Raw genomic sequence first — 20,574 nt, forward strand, 5'->3', positions numbered from 1 at the left:
CTGAGCTTTAACAATCTGTGAGTAAGACATTCCACAAAACAGGTTCAAACGACAAGAATAAACATGCTGTTTAATGATGCACTGGGGTACAAACATACAGTAGTTTGGTCTACAAGTCATATGTGGTTGATTGGTGATGTGAATTTAAGCAGTAGTGCTGAGAAACTGCATTTAAAAAGGTAAATCTCTTTTCTTACAAGAAAGAACATAATACAATGATTGAAGAATATCTTGCTGTTTTTTAAAGAGTTTACGTAAAACAAAAAAGTTGAAGGCTTCAAGAAATTCAGGTATTAAGTGTTGATTTCTAAGTGTTGAAACTCTACTATTCCACAATTTGTAGTAGTTCTGAAAGGTATGAGAAGCATAGCACTTCAAACCCCAAAGGAACAAGTAGAGGTTAATTCCATCGTGAAAACTACACATTTTGCCAAACATTTTCTTTATTCTTTCTACTTTTCACTACGGAATTAGCCTCTACTAGTTCCTTTACAGCCCACACACTGACGTAGGTCTGCAAAACAATTTTAATACAGCAATATTGTAGGAGGCTGTACTCTGGGAAAACCGTTAAATTTCAGATACATATATATTTTCTAACGTTATTCATGATGGGGTAAGGTCCTGCAAATAGGAACAGGTTTTCTTTTAGAAGTGGTAAAAACCTGGAAATGTGATTTTGTTCCACTGTAGGGGGCAATGTGTCTGGTGTACTACAGTTACATCTATTCAAATACAGGTGCAAGACTTCACATCCCATTGCAAATACCCTGAGCCCTGGATTCAGATTCAGCAGGCGCAATAGTTTGGCATCTGCACCCCTGTTATGTTAAGCAACAACAGGCTGTCTGAGGAATAAAGAAACACCAGCACCATAATGAAAGCAAGAGAGATAGAAAAAAAAAGACCTTGCTCCATAAAGCTGCTTCAGACTTGAAGCTCTGCCTTGATTTCCTCTGATTTCCTATTCCTGGCTGCTGCAGCTCTTGTAAATCATTCTCAATTCCCTTAAACAAGCCAGTTGGATTAGCTTGGCTTAGATCATAAACATTCACCGGCCAGACCACCCAGGGAGCAAGCCCCAGGCCCCGACCGCCGCCTCCCTCATAGACTGAGCGCGGCCAGAGCACAACATGCACAGTGTGGTTTGTGTTTGCAGCACGCTGAGGAGCGACGCACATCTCCAGCTGCCCCACACGTCCCGTCTGCTGTGGAAAAGAAAACACCTTGGTTCATGGTCAAATGTAGTCAGACTGCAGCAGTGAGCTGGATAAAAGCACTTCTAACATTTGCCTTGTATTATATGTACTGTACATCCTAAAAACAGAGAAAATCAGTTTAGATACTCCTGCGGGCAATACATCGGAAAAAGAGCTTGCGATGGTATTGGAGAAATGAATTGCTCAATATGAGGTTGAGGAGCCATTTCACAATCTTTATATAGACATAAAATGCAGACTATTCACTATTGGTGGTCTCCCATTAGGTCAGCAGTGTGCTTAGTATGTGAGCTAGGTTTAGTCTTCATTTTTTCTGAATGAAAAGAAACACATCTTTTAATGCCACAGACAAATTGGATCACCTCTTCACTATACACTTTGTTGGATGGGGCTTCGCTTGTATGGGATCGTTACCTTCAAGTTCTCATCCCTCACTCTCAGCTGTCAGTTGAGCTCCTCTGCAGAGTTTTAGTGTATGAAACAAGACATTTTCATTTAAGCATAATTGCTTCCCAAGACAGTTGTGTGAGTTCTTTGCACATACAAAACTGAACGTTATATAATGCCACAGCTAAGTAACGGCAGGAGGTATAAGCTACATGTCAAAATCAAATGCTGTTTTCTGTACTTGCCTTCTGGATGCTAGCTTGTCAAAAGATGTCAGACAGCATCTCATTCCTATCATCCGCAATGGCTTCTAGATCTAATGTGCCTATTATACTGCTACTCTTTGTACCACTTTCACACTATTTAGAAATGAGAAATGAATGGACAGCATTTCAGCTAAATACATAGGCTCTGAACCTCACCAATGACTGAAACGGTTCTTATTCTCCATGTAAAGCCCTTTGAGATTCTTGTGGATGAGAATGCCTGTAATTATTATTACATTTCATATTGGGTTTTCTTTCACATACGCATATGTTTACTTTGAAACAAAAGTTCAAATGGAGAAGAGATTTCATCCCTTTAATTTCTACACATTACTCTTACTAAGAGTCTTAGGAGGAGTACTGTTGCAGATGCACGTGCTCTAGTTTATCATGTGGTTTAATTCATCTCTTTATTTAGTTTTATGTTGGTAAAGCAAAGAAGCCTCCAACATCTAGTATCACCCCAGCCTCTGAATGTGTCACATTTCCTTTTTGTCGTGGCTTGTGTTATACCCAGCATGCATACAGTACCAAGAAATAAGGTCTTGCAGTCATAAATCCATGACTGTTTTGGAGGACACATAAAATTGTTATCTTTAGGACAATTATGTGTGAGGAATCACATAATTATACAGAATAATTGTTGGAGGGGCAATGGAACAAATGAGTGTAGAAATTGCTTGTTTTTTCCTGTTCAGCAGCTACATTATAACATTACTATTATTGCTCCATTTGTTAGGAAAACTAACTATGCTATTAAAAAAGACATCATGACTTCTTTTTTTAAATTGTGGTTTCTTACACCACTTTGATTAACGCATTTCCCCTCTATCAATTTTAGTTAGCAACAGATCCATAACACCATGTTCACAATTGTTGGAATAATAATAAAATCATTTGTAGCAAAGAAGCATTTTGTTTTATACCAAAATGCGTCCAGAATAGTATGAAACCTGCATCCTGAGAAACTAAGAATAGTATTTGACTTTCTATTTATAATTTTGTGCATATTAACATTTAACAGAGATGTGAACTTTTTTGGTATTTTAAATGTTTCGCAAATGAACTACAGTACAACGATAACAGCTTACTTTGTTAACTGAAGGCCATTCTCTTTTTTTTAACTAAAAAATATAGCTCTATCAGAATAGGACGGAGATGAGTGGCACGGGCAGTCAAATAAACCTCTCTTGGTAGTTTCACCCTTCTAGGTCAGAGTGCAAAATCCGAACAAGAGAATCTGGGAATGTTCTCTTTTTTATTGGGACATGATCCTGCCTACTGTGAATCATAAGACCCACCGGACACTCCCTATTGCCTCTTCCCTTTTCTTATGTGAGCCGAGAACAATCCTCCAAGCCAGCAGAGCTCGAAAAAGGATGTCCCCAAGAGGAAACAAGCTATTCCACACTTTAGTTCATTCTTTAGGTCTTATGGTCTTTAGTTCAGAGTCACCAAAGAGGAAAGACCTAAGCAAATTGTAGTAATTTTGAGGCTAATACTTCTCTATTGCATCTGGAAAGCATATAAGAGACAGGCTGGCACTGAGAACTGAAGAAGAAAAGCTATGAAGAGTGTAGCCGACAGTCACCGAGCAAAACCTTCTGTTCAGCACCACAGCCAGAGAACTCTAAGGCACACATTTATAAATCGGTTACTAACTTTATAACGCTGAGCAGATGTGTCTACTATGAGCATTAGGGACTGGACTGGCAGAGGCTGACTCATCGGAGGATAACAGGTGGTGAAGGTTTTCCTAGGCTTTAGCTAAGATTAACAATAAATGTGTTCAATTTTTAGTAAATACACTAAGTAGCCTAAATTACATACATAAAACAATAGATAATGAAAAAAGTTTAAGCAATGTATCATTACAGGTATTAAAAATTCAACAAAACATTCTTTGTCTAGAAGCTTCACAACCCATGTTGTACTAAAAGTATGCATGGTATATGTATTTAGAGTTCTTATAGTTTTACTTCATTTCATCTGTTGAGACAATTTTGTCGAGAATATTTCCTAATGAATACATATTTTTTTACCGCCTTTTGTATTTTTGAAATCTTCAAAATGATTTCTTGTGTAGAACAATAGCCATACATGTAATGCAAAGCATAATCTGATTATGAGAAGGCATGCAAAATAAATGCATTTCTTTGGATTTTATCAAAGAGAAAAAGAAGCGCCTAGCACTTGTGAGGAATGGAACAGATGTTTTGAAAAGTTTGAACTGTACAAAGAAATGGAAAGAGTTGCTGCCACCACTAAATGTGTAATAAATGTGTAATTCTGGTGGCACAGACAGTGCTTTTGTGCCAGGTAAACGTGTGCATCAGACTTGTGAGTGTTTTACACTTTGCTTGGCTCTCTGCATGCTTCTGTTGGTTAATAGTTCCCATAACTCTCTTGAGTGGCTACAGTCCAGACTGTTTGTGGTCAGGCCAGATTGGCATAATAATGAACCAAGGGAGAATGGCCACAAGACAGGACCTGAATTTGGAAGCAACATTCTGTCCTCACACGACAGAAGATGATTGGAAAACCGGAGTTACAGTTTAACAATAGTCATGTTGTTTTATCATATAATACTATTACTCAATATGGTTTAATTTACTATTTGTCTTTCATAAACTATTGCATGTTGTTTTTGCCAATGGCCCTCCTATGAATGTGCAATTATTTCAAGAATCGGAGGAGATCACATTCTTCTAGATTAAATCTCCTAGGTTTTAGATGTACCTATGTGACTTTATCAAGACTTGATCACTCATCCTGCTGGTTATCTAAATAATGTCAAGTCTCTTTTGCTTGGCCACTGAGACAAAGAAGTGATGTGTTTGTTTTTGAATAATGAGCGACCCGTTAAACTGTTTTCCTGGCAGGCCCTACAGCATTGTGTTTGTCTGGCTCTTTGTGGACTCTGGCTGCCCTCAGGGAGTTTGCTACCTGCCAGCCAGCTGTGCTGTTCGTGGTGGTATCCCCACCTCCTGGCTGCCCCATAATGCTGAGGAGGGTCTGGTTGAACCCAGGAAGACAAGCTACAGTTGAATAAACAAGGGTCCGTGCGAAGACTCTCTGATCTTGGTGGGTGACTCTTTAGACAACATCCGCCAGCCCTTCTGTCTGTGAGGTCTCAAACAAAAAAGACCTAATTGCTCTCGATCCAACACTTTCGACGTCAGCGTTTAAAGTAATGTCCTGAAGCCACCTTTCTTTCACTGTAAGGTACACTGCAGAGCACTGTAGAGTCAATATGGGCTTTGTTAGCAGAGCAGGAATCCACAGTGTGAATCCTTTGGAAAACAGGTCCCCATTTCATAACTCATTTTTTTCAGTTTGCTTTTCTTTCTATGTACATTCATACATATGTCGTTGTCGATATTTCCTCTTTAGATTGAGTCACCTTTGTCTTTAAAAAAGAAAGAAGAAAACCTTCTGCTTCTGGGTCGGGTCGAATGAATGGCCTTCTTTGTTTGTTTTTTAGCTGTCTGGAACTTCACTCCCAATAATTAGCTGGCATGTTATCGTTTGGGTTATCATGTTAGACTGTGACTTGTTTTTATTTTTATTTAGACCTATAATCTCACGTTTCCGAAAGAGATCGCCATGCAGGCTGACAAATTAGGCCTTGGGGACCTCAGACTGCCATTATGCAGGGTGTCCAATTTCCTGCCCATGCTTCTGTGGTCTTATGGGTGGCTTCCAGCTGGCCTGAAAAAAAAGTCACATCCTCATTACAGATGAAGGCAAATAAATTCTAAGCCTCTGGCCCAAGGGGGAAATATAAAAATGCTAAAAAGGGGACCTTAACAAGCTTTGATTTAATACTGGATGACCCAGAAAAGATTGGTTTGTGGATACTATGCCAAGCATAACTGACATAATGGATCTGTGGTCGCAGGGAAGGAACGGTTAGATATGAAGGTCTTTTATTGTGCTCTTGAGTGCAACCACTGCATTCCATCAAGAAGGCCTCAACAGACATCTGACTGGTTTGTTTTGGACATCTGAACCTGTGGTCTGGAGAGTTTTATGATGATGCCTTGTGAGTACATGTCACAAGGTGATGTTTTTTTAATGAATGTCTGTTTCATTCAGGCAACTTCATGAGGCTGAAAGTCCCTACTCCCGCTTGTACATTACTGCTGGTGTTTGTTCAGCAGCTCATTAAGGTACAGTGAGGTAGTCACCAGCACGAACCCTAGTCAGCTTCTGGAGTGCTTACTGATAATGTTTAAATCAGTACAATATACTAGAAATATAGCATATAATGCTGACCTCAAATCCCATGTAACCAGGCAACACATCTTTAGTTCCATAGTTGATTTAAAGTCATTGTTAACAAAATATTTAGATATCTTCCATCCTTGCAAGATTGAATTCTATACAGCTCATGTACTTCTTTTAAGGTGACTTTTCCTACTTTTCTGAAAAACCTAAGCTGTTGTAAAAAGTAGACCAATGTTTTGACATTAAATAATGTTTGCGAATTTGTTGAGAAACGTTGAGGGACACCAGCAAAAACTCCAGAAGGAGCCTGTGCGGAAAATAATAGGAGTGATACAAAAATTAGCCCCAGGCGTCGTTGTGTCAGGTCTGTATTCAGAGAGCTGGTCCCAGAGAGCTCTATTCAGCAAGATTCTTCCTCCGTTGGAAGTACAAGTCCTCTCTCTGCCTCACTGCTTCTACTTCCTACACACCCTGTGCACTCTTCCAGGCAGAAGCAGGAAAGGAGGCAGGCAGGTCTGTCTACTGTAGAACAGAAGGCTGAAAGCACCTATTGTTTGCACTCAGCCAAAACACTGTCTGTCAAGATGACAGGCAGCCTGAAACCCATCTCTTCACCCTTCACAGCTGTGAGCTCAAGGTAGTGGTGACTGAAGATCACACACACACACACACACACACACACACACACACACACACACACACATATATATATAGATAAGCAACCCTGTTTAACAGAAATAAAACGTTTATGGCATTGGAGGACAGCAGTGAAAACAACGAGTGTGTTCTAGATAAAGACACATTAAAACACCTTCGTCAGAAATGATTCAGAGAGTTTTATGAGAATTGCCCCTCAAGAATGGCTGAGGTATGGTCTATGGCTGTATTGTCAACAGAAGTGGGGACATTGATTACTGTCAGGGAGGCTTGAGCATAAAACCTACTATTTATTATGCATTGTGTAGTTTGTTAAGGTTGGGTGGCCGTGGGTTCTGTAAGCTTTACCTGTGAGAAGAGATTGAAGAGATTGCAGAGTGTTAGAAGGGTGAGGAAAACTAGGACTAGGCAAATCCATTATGTATTCTGTTCCATGTTTCAAGGAGTGTTAGGAATCAAAGCTTTTTCACTCACCACATGGGTAGCTGAAGGCTTCCCACATTTCTCTGCCTGATTAATTTCTGCTCACTACCAACTGCCTAAGTTTGATAAATATTCTGTGCCAACAGAATTCTAATAGTTCCATCTTGATAGCATCAATCAACAGGCCAGCAGCTGATTAATATTCATGAATGGAAGCTGGTAAATCATTAAACTGTGAGGAGCAGGTTTCATTTCATTTCAACAAGGCCTCTCTAATGGACCTGACAACACTACACACTTACATTAATCAACTTTCGAAATGCACGTCAGCAGCCCCATTCAAACCTGATAAGCAAGCATCATTTTTTAAAAAATCATGGGCAAAATCTTTTTTCTTCAAAAGGGATTCAGCTCTTTTCATGAAGAAGGCAGTTTTTCGTAAATGTCCGCAATAGAAGGTAGTCGAAGAACAAAAATGTACTCATCTGAAAGAAAATGATGTGGTAATTATTCCCTCGGGCGAGCGAAATGAACTTGTTTGAAATTAAAGCCTATGAGAAGCTTGGAGAGTGCATTAAACAAAGGTAATAGCTGTCACAGATTAGGAGTTACATCTCCAGCTATCTTAATCAGGGGTTTAGTGAGAACATTACTCACCAGCTTGCGGGTAATTTGACGAGGAAGCTTAGAAAAATTCCTCATTTCCCCAAAGTGCTTGCCAGCCTCTCTGCACAGTCAGAAGTTGTCTGAGGTTTTGGCCATGCTCTGTGTGAGGTCCACCTAGGATGGGTGAGGAATTAAAGTTTGGCAGAACAAACATGGGCGGAACCACAGGAAAAACATCCTCATTCAAATCATACATTTAGCTTTATTTAAACAAGGTATGCGGGCAAACTACTTGAGTGAGCCTCACAACCGGACTTCGTCATAATTAAAGACGGCTATAATCCACTTCAAATCTCTGGCCAGCGTCAGCATCTCTTTAGGAGAGAAAGGGATATTTGTCTTCAAAAGCTAGCTCCTAGGAGCCCCTTTATCAACCTGAAGCCTGAATTTGGTTAGCAAAGATAATATATGTTATATATTGCGAAAGACAACTTAATCATAGAGCAAATGGCTAGAAATAAATTGCCAGAAGAAATGGGAATCTAGGCAGTTCAAGGTTATCTAACACGTTAGTCAGTTCTAGAATAGTTTTCTTTTAAACAGGATGGAAAGCAGTGAAAGTCATCTCAGTCATTATCTGTTCTCTGTCAGTTTAATGATTCACCTTCCTACTTACAGTACATGGATAGAGGAAGAGAGCGATTATCCTAATGCTGATTTAAACCTGTTTCTTTGCAAGTCAGCCATTCAAACACTGACTCATTTGTTCACATCCAGAAATAATGTAACAATAGAAATGAGTAGTACCAGTATAAAGTGAACATGTTAATGCAAATTCCAATGAAAGTTGCAGGGAAAAAAACCACTTCTGTAGCAATAAAAACAAAAGCCTCAGATGTCATAACACATAAAGAAGTTTACTTGGTGAATGTCTTGAGGGCATTTCAGTTTCTTCGACTCTTTAATTCAAAACTAGAAACACATTGAAGCATTTCCTGGAAGTGTCATTAAAATGATCTCTATTGAATGTTAAACAGTGCTCAATCACTGTATTTGCAACTGGTACAGCACCACTGATTAAAATGTTTTAGTACTTGCACTACAAATCTTTGATATATCCAATCTATTTTGAGAAGATGAATAACTGCACTACCTTGATTTGCTGTAACTCCATTCTATATACACAAACTCACACAGGATGGTACTGATTAATGAATGAAATATCAATCACACTCTCACTACCCATATAATACATGAAAGAGGTATTGATTTATGAAATACAGCTCTTATTTGTGTTTATTATTGAGAGCTCAGGTCACAAAACCTGCCTTATGAGACGGCTTGAAAAAGAATCATTTACCTTTCTGTTAAAATAAATGTTTATGGCATTCCACACATTTTTGGCGGGGTGTGTGCGCAGTGGCCCTGGGTTTGGTCTGAGTGCATGTGTGTGGTCCTGCCGGAGCACAGCAAGGGACATGCAAGGCTGGGAGGTGGGTGGGAATGGGGGAATGGAAGCTGTTACAGATGTACCTGGCAGGCCCCCTCCTGACTGCTGCCCGTATAAGCCAGCATTCATGCAGTGTTGCCCAGCTCTGCCCGTGAAACACAGGGTACATTTAGCACGACGGGGGGCAACACCACCCTTGGAGCCTATAAATACAAATACTTCACATCACTGAAATGGACTATTACACACACTCTTACAGACATATGCACATTCATATTCAGTCTAGCGCCTATACATTTTACTGTATTAAATGAGGATTTTAAACAATCTGTGTAAAAAAGGTTATCTTAACCTCACACAGTGGTTCAACAATTCAACAGCAAAACATGCTTCTTTACAGGAGGAGAAGATGCAATAACAGTGCGAACCTTTTACTCGAACGTTGTTCTAAGTAGTTTCTAACGTTACTTTATTTCGCTTTGACAGCAATGACAGCAGGAAAAGGTCTTTCGTGGCGCATTAGGAAGGATGATTGCATGAACAAAACATGAAGGTATCATTATACAATGCAATGTGATTGTTTTACAGATATTCGATGTCTGTGACGTCAATTAACTTGCCTGTTTGTTCTCTTTTAACATACATTCATACTGCATCATAATAAAGGTAAGAAGTCAAGTCCAAAACAGAGCCACAGTTGCTCATCAGGTCAGAACTCATCCTAGTTTCTCCAGTGTTAAGCAGATTAGAAAACCTGTGACTCCCCCCTGGATGGGAAACCAGTACATTACAAGGATTACCTCCCAGCAATGCTGATCCCTGCTTATAAAACTAGGTGAACTGAAGCAACTGGGGCACAGTACCTCACTTAAGGGTACAACAGCAGTTTTTCAGAAGGGACTTGGAGCCACAACCTCTCAGTCACATATTCAAAGGCTTAGCTACAGCACTGCAGACACCTGAATTATAATAAACACAGATCTCTTTTGAAAGCACTGCGTAGGTCCTATCTTAACATTTGAATACATTGACACAGAGGATTAGAAGGTCATGGAGCAATACAAATAGGAGGAGTTAACTTAATTAAGATCATTAAAAAAAACCCAACACATGATTCCTTCTTGTGGTCAGGTAGATTGATTTACAATCTTTGTGTTTTAAAAGTTTTAGACTAGGATAACAAACAGGTTTCCATTTTGCTTTCTCCTTCACGGTGGGAGTCCTAGAGCAACAAAGCAAGTAAGAAACACATACAAAGAAGGTCAAAGGTAATTTCGCTATACAATTGTTTAATAGGAAGTTAGGGTGGGGATTGTAGGGTTAAAATCTTAGGTAAGACAAGTTTTTTATGCTTAAGCAAGATACGTTGCTCAGATTACAACATAAATAGACACAAATGTAAGTTACTTGCACTTAAAGTCAGCCAAAATAAGAATAATTAATTTACCAGATTGTTGTTTTATAGAACCTATCAAACATCTGATAGATGATAAATGGATTAATAAAAAAGAAAAGATTGTTCAGATATTTTCTACTAATCTCCTTTTTAAAAAAAACTGCTGGTCAAATATGAATATTTTTTTAATAATATGTACTGGTTTCAGAAACAAATCTGCATCAGAGAAAGGTAATGGCTTTCATTCAAACACAGCCAGCTTTGCAGTAAAACTATTTTAAGAAAGCCAGTGTTCAACAACATTTTATTAGTTATTTATTGAATGACCTGTCATTCCTGCTATTTTATTTCTGTCTTTTCAGATCAACAAAGTGGATATTCTGGTCTGTGGAGCCCTGGAGGACGTAGAATAGTTAAGAAAGGACATCTCTAGGCCTGCCAACATGATTATAGCATTTGTCCTTTCCAAACCAGGCATGCCTTAGGTTTCTACCTGGCCCTTCAGAAATAAATAAGCCCAGCAGGTAAGGAGTTAATGGAAACTGACTAAGGAATGAGAATTCCTCATTGTGGTGGCTGGTAGCAGCTTCCGGTTGCTCTGGGAAATCTGTTAAACTGAAACCATCCTGTGAATCCCAGTGAGGGAATAAATCATCCTTAACTAGCCCCCTCACACACCATACTGAGCCCCAGCCAAAAAAACTAATGGCATGTGTTTCTTTTCATTTGCTCTTTCATGCAACAGGATACATCTTTCCCAAGCTCTAAGCATGATCCCCTCACAGAAAACAGACTAAGCCATTTATTCAAAAAATCCTTTATTAATTGCATCATGGAAAAGCAAAAACTGTAACTTAACAGAGCTGCCCAAAACAGCAGCACGCATTGCAGATACACATGTCATCCACATGGTTAAAAGGGGTTGTTTCACACTATTCATAAATCATGGACATGGAAAACAGTAATAGCACTTTAGAGGGAAATACCAGACACAATAAGGTTAAAATATCCACAAATATCCCAAAGGGCTAATGCTTTAGACCTTTATGTTATTTAAAAATACTATTTGTGTTCCTTGGAAGATTCTGTTAGGCTACTTGTGTATTTTAGACGCACGTGTCTGTTTTTGTTTATTTCGAACAGATTACATAAATTATAAAAATACATGATGTCCAAACCCGGACTCGTTTTTCGTTTAGCATAGTGTTCCGTAATATTTCTTCATTTCGATGACGAAGACTATCGTAACTTTGCACATTACAAAAAGAAAACGATTTACCAATCACCCATTATGTAAGCAGCAAAAATAATAAGAGAAAATTCGCAGGTATTTTCCTGTATAACGCAGGTGGTTTGGCGCCACCTACTGATAAGTGCGCAACTGGTTAACTATGTATACTTTCAAGGTGTAAACTTCCCGGTTTGCTTCGGTGAAAAACAAGTTCCACTAATGCCTAATTTCTGTCGTTATCCCACAAACCTATGTTGTATTTTATATATTTTTTATACTAAATCGAATTCTGAATATCACGTGAGTGACATGATTGAATAAAACACGTAACTTACTGTACGAACTGATAAACGGAAGAATTAAGGTCCTAAAACGCCACGTTCAAACCACGTGCAGACTCCTTACTAATTAGAACGGAACGGTGGAGAAAAACAAGTCAAGGTTTATTCGATGCTGAAAAGAAAAGAAACGAGACACATTGTGTAAGCATGGAATAAAACTTTACTTGTTCCTTTGCAGCCTATACATGCTGACGCAGCTACCTACTTGAACTTCATGCCATGCGTTAAAACACTGCATTTCAGACAGAGGACACGTAAAAATTTCCTGTGCTTAACTATATATATAACATAGTGGCTAATAATAATAATAATAATAATAATAATAATAATAATAATAATAATAATAATAATAATAATAATATAAGGCATTATTGTACGGTATTTCTTATTATAACAACACTTTTCTGAACACATGGTTTTCTCCACTTCACCAACCATGTGCAGCACCCACCTGCAGCCAAAATGCGTCAGGATGCTCTCCACACATCAGCTATCAATCAGGAAAAGTCATGAAGCCAATTCATAGATGGGGACAATTAGGCCATGATTGGTAAAGCAGGGAGAGATTTGGCAATGACACTGGGGTAGCACCTTAACTCTTCGAGAAGTGCCCTGGGATTTTTAATAACCAATGAGTGTCAGAACCCCAGTTTTACTTCTCATCCGAAGGATGGCGCCTTTTTTACAGTCTGGTGCCCGATTACTGTACTGGGGCATTAAGACCGACGCAGACTTCAGGGTGAGCGCCCCCTACTGGCCCCACTAACTCCTCTGCCAGCAGCAACCTTAGATATAACCTAAGAAGACCAGCCTTCAGCATAGTGACAAGTTGAACAGAGAGAATTAAGTGACAAAATGTTAACTCTTGAGTGTTAAATCTCCTGATCTCCTAGATTACCTGTATGAGTTTTTTAAATACATGTTTAAAATCTCTTTGTTTAATAAATGCATTGCAGAAGCTACTTCAGCACTTTATATTATATTTTTCTATGTAAGGTGTAAGCAATGGAGTGCAGTCAAGCACCTCTTTTTCCTGTACTGGAAAAATAACCACTTGTTAGGGGACTCACTGGCTTTTTATACCTTTATACAGTATACTTTGTAAATCCTAAGTCACTGAACAAAGAAACAACATCAAACAAAATTCAAAGTCGGTGGCAACATATTGTTTGTATATTGTACCTGTTGTATACTGTTACATGAGCTATAATATTAATAATTGAGCTATTTTAGACAGATAAAGTGCATTTTTCTTACCTCCTACATAATTTTAAATCTAAAATTAGCATATAGTATGCACTTGTGCAGTATACATTAAAATAGGGCTATACTGCACTACTATCAGCTTGGCCGAATGCTTTCATGATGTCTTAGAAGTGGTGTTATGGCAATGGTTTGGAAAAGCCAGCTTGGAGGAAAGGGTTAACCTTTAGTTGCTCCCAATGGCACCAAGGAACCCCTAGAGTGCTAAATAAATTCCCTTTTCAATCCCAGGACAATGCGTCTCAGTGTGAAACAATGCGGACCACCTTTACAGTGCTCCTTGGTTGAGCCCCAGCCATGTTTTAAGTTTTCCTCGCTACTGAAAAGCACCCCAGCCGCCCCCCACAGGAGGGGTCTGAGTACCTCTTCTTTAGGTCCTTGGCTGTAAGCCTTCACTGCTTCACAAAGAGCAAGACCAGGCCCAGCCAGTTTTATTGAACAAAGATGGTAGCAAGGCCTTTACTACTCCTTTGATTTATTCTCAGACAGGCCAGTAAGCACATGCTGTCTCCATTCTTAAGCAGCCAAGAAAAAGGAAGGGGTAGGAACACTGTAAGCCATTAGGGTGAGATCTTAAAGTGACAATAAACCTGTTTCTGCCCACTAGGCATGATCTTATGTCTATGTATGAAAGTATCAGGTTGCACGGTTTGTATGTGTATTTATCTAAATGCAAAAGCTTAAGGAAATCTAGTAATAAAATCAAAACTTGACATTTAAATTAAAAATCTATTTATGCTAGATGGTTTTTGCATTTCATTTAACTTCATCAAAGCCTAATCTAATTTTATTTGCAACAGTTTACCTGACATTCCTTGTTTCAGTCATGAAAACCGTCTTTAACTTTAATGCCTAGAAATAAGTGATACAACCTTGTGTTCGAGAACCTGGTAAATTTACAGGACATCCACTCTACTCATCACTCCAGTAGGTATTTATATTACTGCAAACAGATACCCAAAATATTTTTCAGTTTTTGAGACCCAGGTGTTACCTTTCTGAGGCTGTGATGATGTCACCCTCAGAGACTCCCTCTTCTGAAGAGCATGAGGAAACTGAGCACCGAACTCTAGGATACAGAATGTATCAAGGAAATTAATTGCTTGTTTTCAATTCTAGGCGATTTACACACAAAAAAGTTTGCAATTTTTTCAGATTGCCAAATTCTAAGTCGATTTTCCAAATTAACATTTTCAAAGCTTCTAAGTGAGTATGTGCTAACTCTTGTTTTCAGGCAAACTGGTACAAACACTCCTTCATAAAATACAAGAACAAAGCTGCAGATCAAAAGTGGTCATGGTAAATATACCACTTTCGGGCTTGTCTCTGAGAAATCACTGTTGGTGTCTCAGGGATTGGGGCAGGCTAATTTCTGTCTTGTAAGAGGAGCTAGTCCCAGCCTTTTGAGTTCTATCAGATGAGGAGCAATCGAGAAGAACAGTCTGGGAAGCCTCCTTTAGGCAAATAGTGATCACAATTAGTGGACATAGAAACATACTGAGAGACATACTGAGAGCTCCTTCTTTAATTTCCATGTTGCTCTGAGGTGTCTAGTGTCTAGGGTCCCACAGTGACTGGTTCTTCATTGTCAATCACTTCCAAGTGTATATGTGAACAAGATTTGTTTGGTTGGTACGTATGCAGACAGACACGAGCTAATCAAAATAGAAACACGCAGTGCAGCTCAAGTCCATTTCCCATGTGTAGTATGGTCTTTTGTCATTGTCCGACATTTTCTTTAGTGAAAATTTATATTTGTATCAACGTGACGTGGTGGTACCGTTTGTTAGCATTTCTGTCTCACTGGGGCCCCGAGTTCAATTCCTGGGGTGCTATCTGCTTACGGTTTGTATATTCTCTCCTTGTTTCTGTGGGCTTCCTCCAGGTACTCTGTATTTGGAGTATGGCTCCAAAGACATGCTGGTAAATGAAATGGCTTCTGGGAAAACAAGCCCTGGTGTGATGGTGAGGTGTTACTGGTATGTGTGTGTGCCCAGTGTCCTGTCCAGGGCGTAACCTACATTGCACCCATTGCTTGAAGGGATAAGTTTCAGCTCCCCCACAACCATACAAGGAAAGGTTAATTCCACTTTAGTCACACCCTAAAGTTGGGTGGGGGTAGCATGGGTGGAGCTAAATCAGATCAAAACTTACAGATAGGAAACTGCTTGCTGGATGTGATGGTAAAGCCAACGATGGGTATCATCCCACATCCACATTGAAAAGCAGGAAGGAGAAACACATGAATAAAGCTCAACAGCTTTATAATTTACAGAGTGGAATTAACCTTCGTTTCTTTGCAGCAAACGCTTGCCGACACAGCCTCCCACTCGAAGTTTGTCAGTTCCACATCAGTCATTCAAAGATGAAATAGCATTTAACATTTACTTTTTCTGGTTGAACAAAAGACATTTATGAGTCCAGTACACCAACTGATCTTTCTTCAATTAGGGTGTTCATCTTTGCTGACCTGTGGTTTAAGTTGGTCTTCCTTCTTGGTCTGGTTGAGCTCTGGTCTCTCCCATAGCCCGCTACATTGTAGATACGCATATTGCGATGTTCACCATTAGTGATGTACAGGAAGCTTCAATTAAATGTTTCACATACATTTCAGATTGTATGTAATGAGCCTACGTTACCAGTTAAATATGATTAGAGGACACAAGCGTTTACATCTTGATTGCTGGCATTATTGGACTGTGGTATAGTTTTCATTGATACCACATGCACTTTCTTGAGCAGCAAATGGATTCTGTTAAAATAAGTAGTAATTGGTAATTATCTTTGTACTTAACTATAATTGTGTTTGTATACAAATGATAGAATTATATGATTACCTCCTCGAAATATACAAATTGTTAAAACATATAGGTTAAAATATATATGTTTTAATTATTTTTGATCAAACACAAACAGAGACAGTTTATCAACTGATTAATGACAAAGATTTGGGTCTTTAAAATATAAACACATTTTCCTCTTGATAAAATATTAATAATTATAATGTCAATGTTTGCAGTCGAAAAGTAAATTTTATTGCATTGTGTCTGCTTTTCAAATTAATTTGGTTGCTTTAAAAAAATACAAATGTTTTTTAAAAGCAACATCAACAGTAAAGAATAATCATTGTGGAAGGTCAATTCTGAGAGCAACTTCTTTACTTTTGATGTATGTAAATAAGATTTCCGGATAACTTGTTTGAGGCGTGGGACTCTGCGTATTGTTCGGATATTATATAAATTCTTGATCTTCTCCATAGACAATATTGAAATAATCCATATTTATTCTGTAGTTCGAGTTCAGCTCACACAATGTGTACCCACACAACTCACATTTATCGTGTTTAGTGAAATTTAAATCAATCAGTAACCACCACTCCAAAGCCTTTAACATGTAATGGCTGTTAACCAATAAGAAGGATGTCTACCTAGCTGTGGCCTTCTCTGTTTGTCCTGTGCTCTCTGTGCATATTTCTGATGACAGACCAGTGAGGCTGTGCTTCTTGTGAGGTCTACAGGATGACAATTGGACATTATTAGAGGAGCAGGATGTTGACTAACGCAGCACACAGATTCGTTTCCTGCCTGCCGAAAACCACTGCAGGTTTTCACACAGGAACTTTGTCACAGAAGGATAGAAGCATTCCCTTTTTTCAACGCCAGAGTATCAAAATACCAAATTAACTCTTTCTCTACAGAAATGTTTATTTGACAATTGACACGTTTATCCAAGATGACAGTTTTAAATTAATTTCTGACCTGTAAAAATGCACACAGCGGTATACCAAAACATTTAGAATTCAGTTTCATCAAGGTATTATGTACATTGCAAAGTAATTATTACAAGTATGGTGAAGGGCTACAATACTAAAATAAATAATATGGACTTGTGATAGGATCTATGTTTGAAGTCCAATCTCCTTTCTAATTTGTATTAGTATCAATTTATGCTCTTAATTTTAAACTTTCAAAAAATAAAATTTTGCTGTGGTGCCCCGCTGCAATTTGATTGCATATTACATTTTGTTGTATCATTCTGGTATTTTACTGCTGTGTCAGCACAATGTGACCACGAGATGATTTCTTCATATTAATGCATGCTAAACATCTACAAAAAAATGATAAAATGCTATCCGGTATGTGAACTATTATTTAAAAATAGAATTTGTAGCAAAGATCTTTTGTCCGTGGAACACATAATAGTATTCATTTAAAATATAATCATGACACAAAATGTAAGTCTTTTTTGCAGTATATACTTATTTGTTCGGCAAGACCAGAACGAAGAGGTCAAAGCATAGCTGTAAAAATCCTAAAACCCAAACTGATCACTCAAAAGGCAGACTTAAGTAGCTTTAAACAGAGCATGCATCCTCATTCTGTGACACAGCTACTGAAAATGTTGCAAAATGTCCATGGTTTTTTGTAACTCTTCTAAAGTATGGGATTGTTCTTTTGTTAAAAAAAAAAGTTTCAGATAATCGGTGATGCAATCTCATCACCATTCAGCTGAAAATGTGAGACCCTGAGACTGCTGTCCCCTCCTGGATCAGAAACACGTTCTCTGTTATGAAAGAGTCTTCTGTGTGGAGGAAGAAGAGCTGTTTCACTCAATCTTCTCTTTCAGCAAAGGTGTAAAGAATGGCCTGACATCAAAGAGAAGAGTAAAAATCTAAGTCTAGCAGAGTCTGAAACTGGACCTCTTGGCTCACTCGGTCAGAAAGAGGTCAGCTCAAATGGCATCTAATATCACTATCACTGAGCACATTTGCTCCTCTCAATTGGCTCACACAGATTGCTGGATGACTTTAGGATGTTTCTCATCAGAGCAAAGTTTTTTTTTCCCCCTCGTCTACTCTAAAGCACATCGGTAGGCTTGTGTTTTCTTCATGCTGGACTTGTCATTTGAAGAAAAATACAAGTTCTGAGACTGATTATCTTGTTCATTTCCAACGAATGAAATGAATCAAACAACAGTAAAGGCAAATACCATCAATATGCATACTGACCAAGGGTGTCATTTTGTCGTCTGACCGAATTGCACTTGAAGGCTTTTGATGTTAGGAACCGAGGAGAAACGCGTCGGAGGGAGACACACCTGGTGCACCTGCCCTTCCTGCTGAGCAGCTGTGTGGTCCAGTGGTCCAGTGCTTCCTCTCTGATGAGCTCCATCAGCAGGAAGTACAAACACATGAACAGCTGGTCATTCAGGCACCCACCTCACAAAAACAACATCACGTGAGCGATGACAGCTAAGGCTCTTTCAGGGTATTGAACAGGAACATTGCTGCATTCCTACCTTCATTAGCAACAGTAGTATCACCCCTCTTATGCAGAATGCCACCAGTGACGTTTTAATTAAATTTTTTATTTGATGTTCCTTATTATACCACTTTTAAGGCTTTTGAAAAGCAAAGAAGCACTAGCCAAAGGGCTACCGTATATTATTATTAATAATAACACAAGACATTCTACAACCCTCTGAGACAGTGTACATTGGAAAAATGGATTAACAGGCTTCTGTCACCAAGACACCAAGATGAAGTCTGAATGTCAGATGCTACTGTTAAAGGTGACGTCAGGTAAAATAAAATGGAATAAATATAAAAGAAGAAGGTGCCTAAAAACAAAAAAAGCTCCTTTTGCGAAGACAGAGGGAGGGTGAGAATTCAGTCGGCTGGTGGTGGCCACCTGTCAGGAGCTGAAATGTGAAACAGATGGACCAGCTGCACTTCTATAACTCAAGGTCATGCGCCAAGATTAGAGGTCAAACGCTGCCTTGCTATAACAAGCAAGCTTTGCAAGGGCAACAAAAGCAGACGAGCGCTTGGTTATAAAGCCAGGCTGTACTGATAACAGGGACTGAGACACAGAAAAGGTGTAATCAAAATTTGAGGTGCGAAAATAACACTTGCTAAGCCTTACAGTAGAATGAGGCATCAATTTTCCTTTATTGGGTGTCACTAAATAACACTCCACAACAGTCAAAAACATTCTGACAGGGGTGCTTTTTGAGAGTGTTATCACTCATTATAGAACTGCATCTACTGATTTTTAGTTCTATACCATTTTCCAGTTTTAGACTCGTATTCACTACTGTTAGTTCTAAGTAAAGTCCCGTATCTTCTTGCGGTTAGGTCTATACCATTTCTCCAAATGTTACCTAAAGCTTAGCTCACAAACAAAAAAATAATAATTTCAATTTTATGGGGTGAAAATACATATGACAAAAAAACTGTAAACACCAGTTTTCAGTTCTGCTTTCAGTTCAATTATTTTGCAAAAATTAAAATTCCAGAGTGACATGAAGGTGTCTAGTGTTCAGTCCTGGTCCTGGAGGGCTTGTTTGTCTGCAGGTTGTCTAGCCCAGTCTGAAGCACAAGCACCAAATAGCTGGGAGAAGCTGTTACATTGATCTAATTAAGTCAATAATGAGCTAATGTAAGTCATTAAGAGTAAGCCTATTTCCCCAGTGTACAGGGAAATAGGTGCTATCTGATGAAGCCAAACTGATCAAGCCTTTAAAGGAGAATAGTAGTTTCTTGAGTAATTTAACCATTTTATTAAATTCATTTTTTTTTAAATCTGACAATCTGAAAAAAAAACTCTAATACCTAAATTTAAACTAATGTTCAGTTTAAGGCTAAGGACAGTTAGCATTTGCGTCTTCTTGGCTTGCTGTGTAAACTTACAACTTATTGCTAATGAATGGTTGCCACCTAGTGGTGTTGTTACAAAATCCGTTGTGGATTGAAAACGAATGACACAGAATCTAAAAATGACATTAAGGCACTGCTGGTCCACATTCCAATGCACAACATATTGCTGGCTTTCATTCTTTGTATCTTTGATCAAAAAAGACACAAACTAATACATTCTGCAGATATAATACAAAACCAGTGGACTAACTTAACTTAGTTCTTCTAGTTTCACCTTCATGTTTTGTCGTTCAGAGGGCCCAATCGCGACGCTGGATGCCCCACATACCTGCTATGCTCATTCCAGATGACATATTTACCTAATTGAATCCCTAATTGAAATGATTGAATTTCTTGAATGGATCACTTGCACTTTTTTTCTTTTTCAAAGTTTGGAATTTCATGTT

The 20,574-nt window shown here is 38.7% G+C and overlaps 1 long non-coding RNA gene across 4 annotated transcripts; it reads right to left on the reverse strand.

The window, feature by feature from the left end:
* Positions 1–53: 53 nt before the first annotated feature.
* On the reverse strand, positions 54–20,066 carry LOC148651873 (uncharacterized). Of its 4 annotated transcripts, XR_015925188.1 has the most exons (8): positions 17,994–20,066; positions 16,898–16,981; positions 15,941–16,001; positions 14,465–14,539; positions 14,276–14,322; positions 7,841–7,963; positions 7,486–7,668; positions 54–5,584 (listed from the first exon to the last, which is right to left on the reverse strand). It is a non-coding gene; the product is annotated as an uncharacterized LOC148651873 (long non-coding RNA). The 4 variants fall into 4 exon arrangements; XR_015925187.1 differs by lacking the exon at positions 7,486–7,668 and having other exon boundaries at positions 18,568–20,066; XR_015925186.1 differs by lacking the exon at positions 7,486–7,668.
* Between the last annotated feature and the right edge of the window lie 508 nt (positions 20,067–20,574).

The sequence above is a fragment of the Lepisosteus platostomus genome, chromosome 11 (genome assembly GCF_059453375.1).
Source record: "Lepisosteus platostomus isolate fLepPlt1 chromosome 11, fLepPlt1.hap1, whole genome shotgun sequence".
Classification (NCBI taxonomy): Eukaryota; Metazoa; Chordata; class Actinopteri; order Semionotiformes; family Lepisosteidae; genus Lepisosteus; species Lepisosteus platostomus.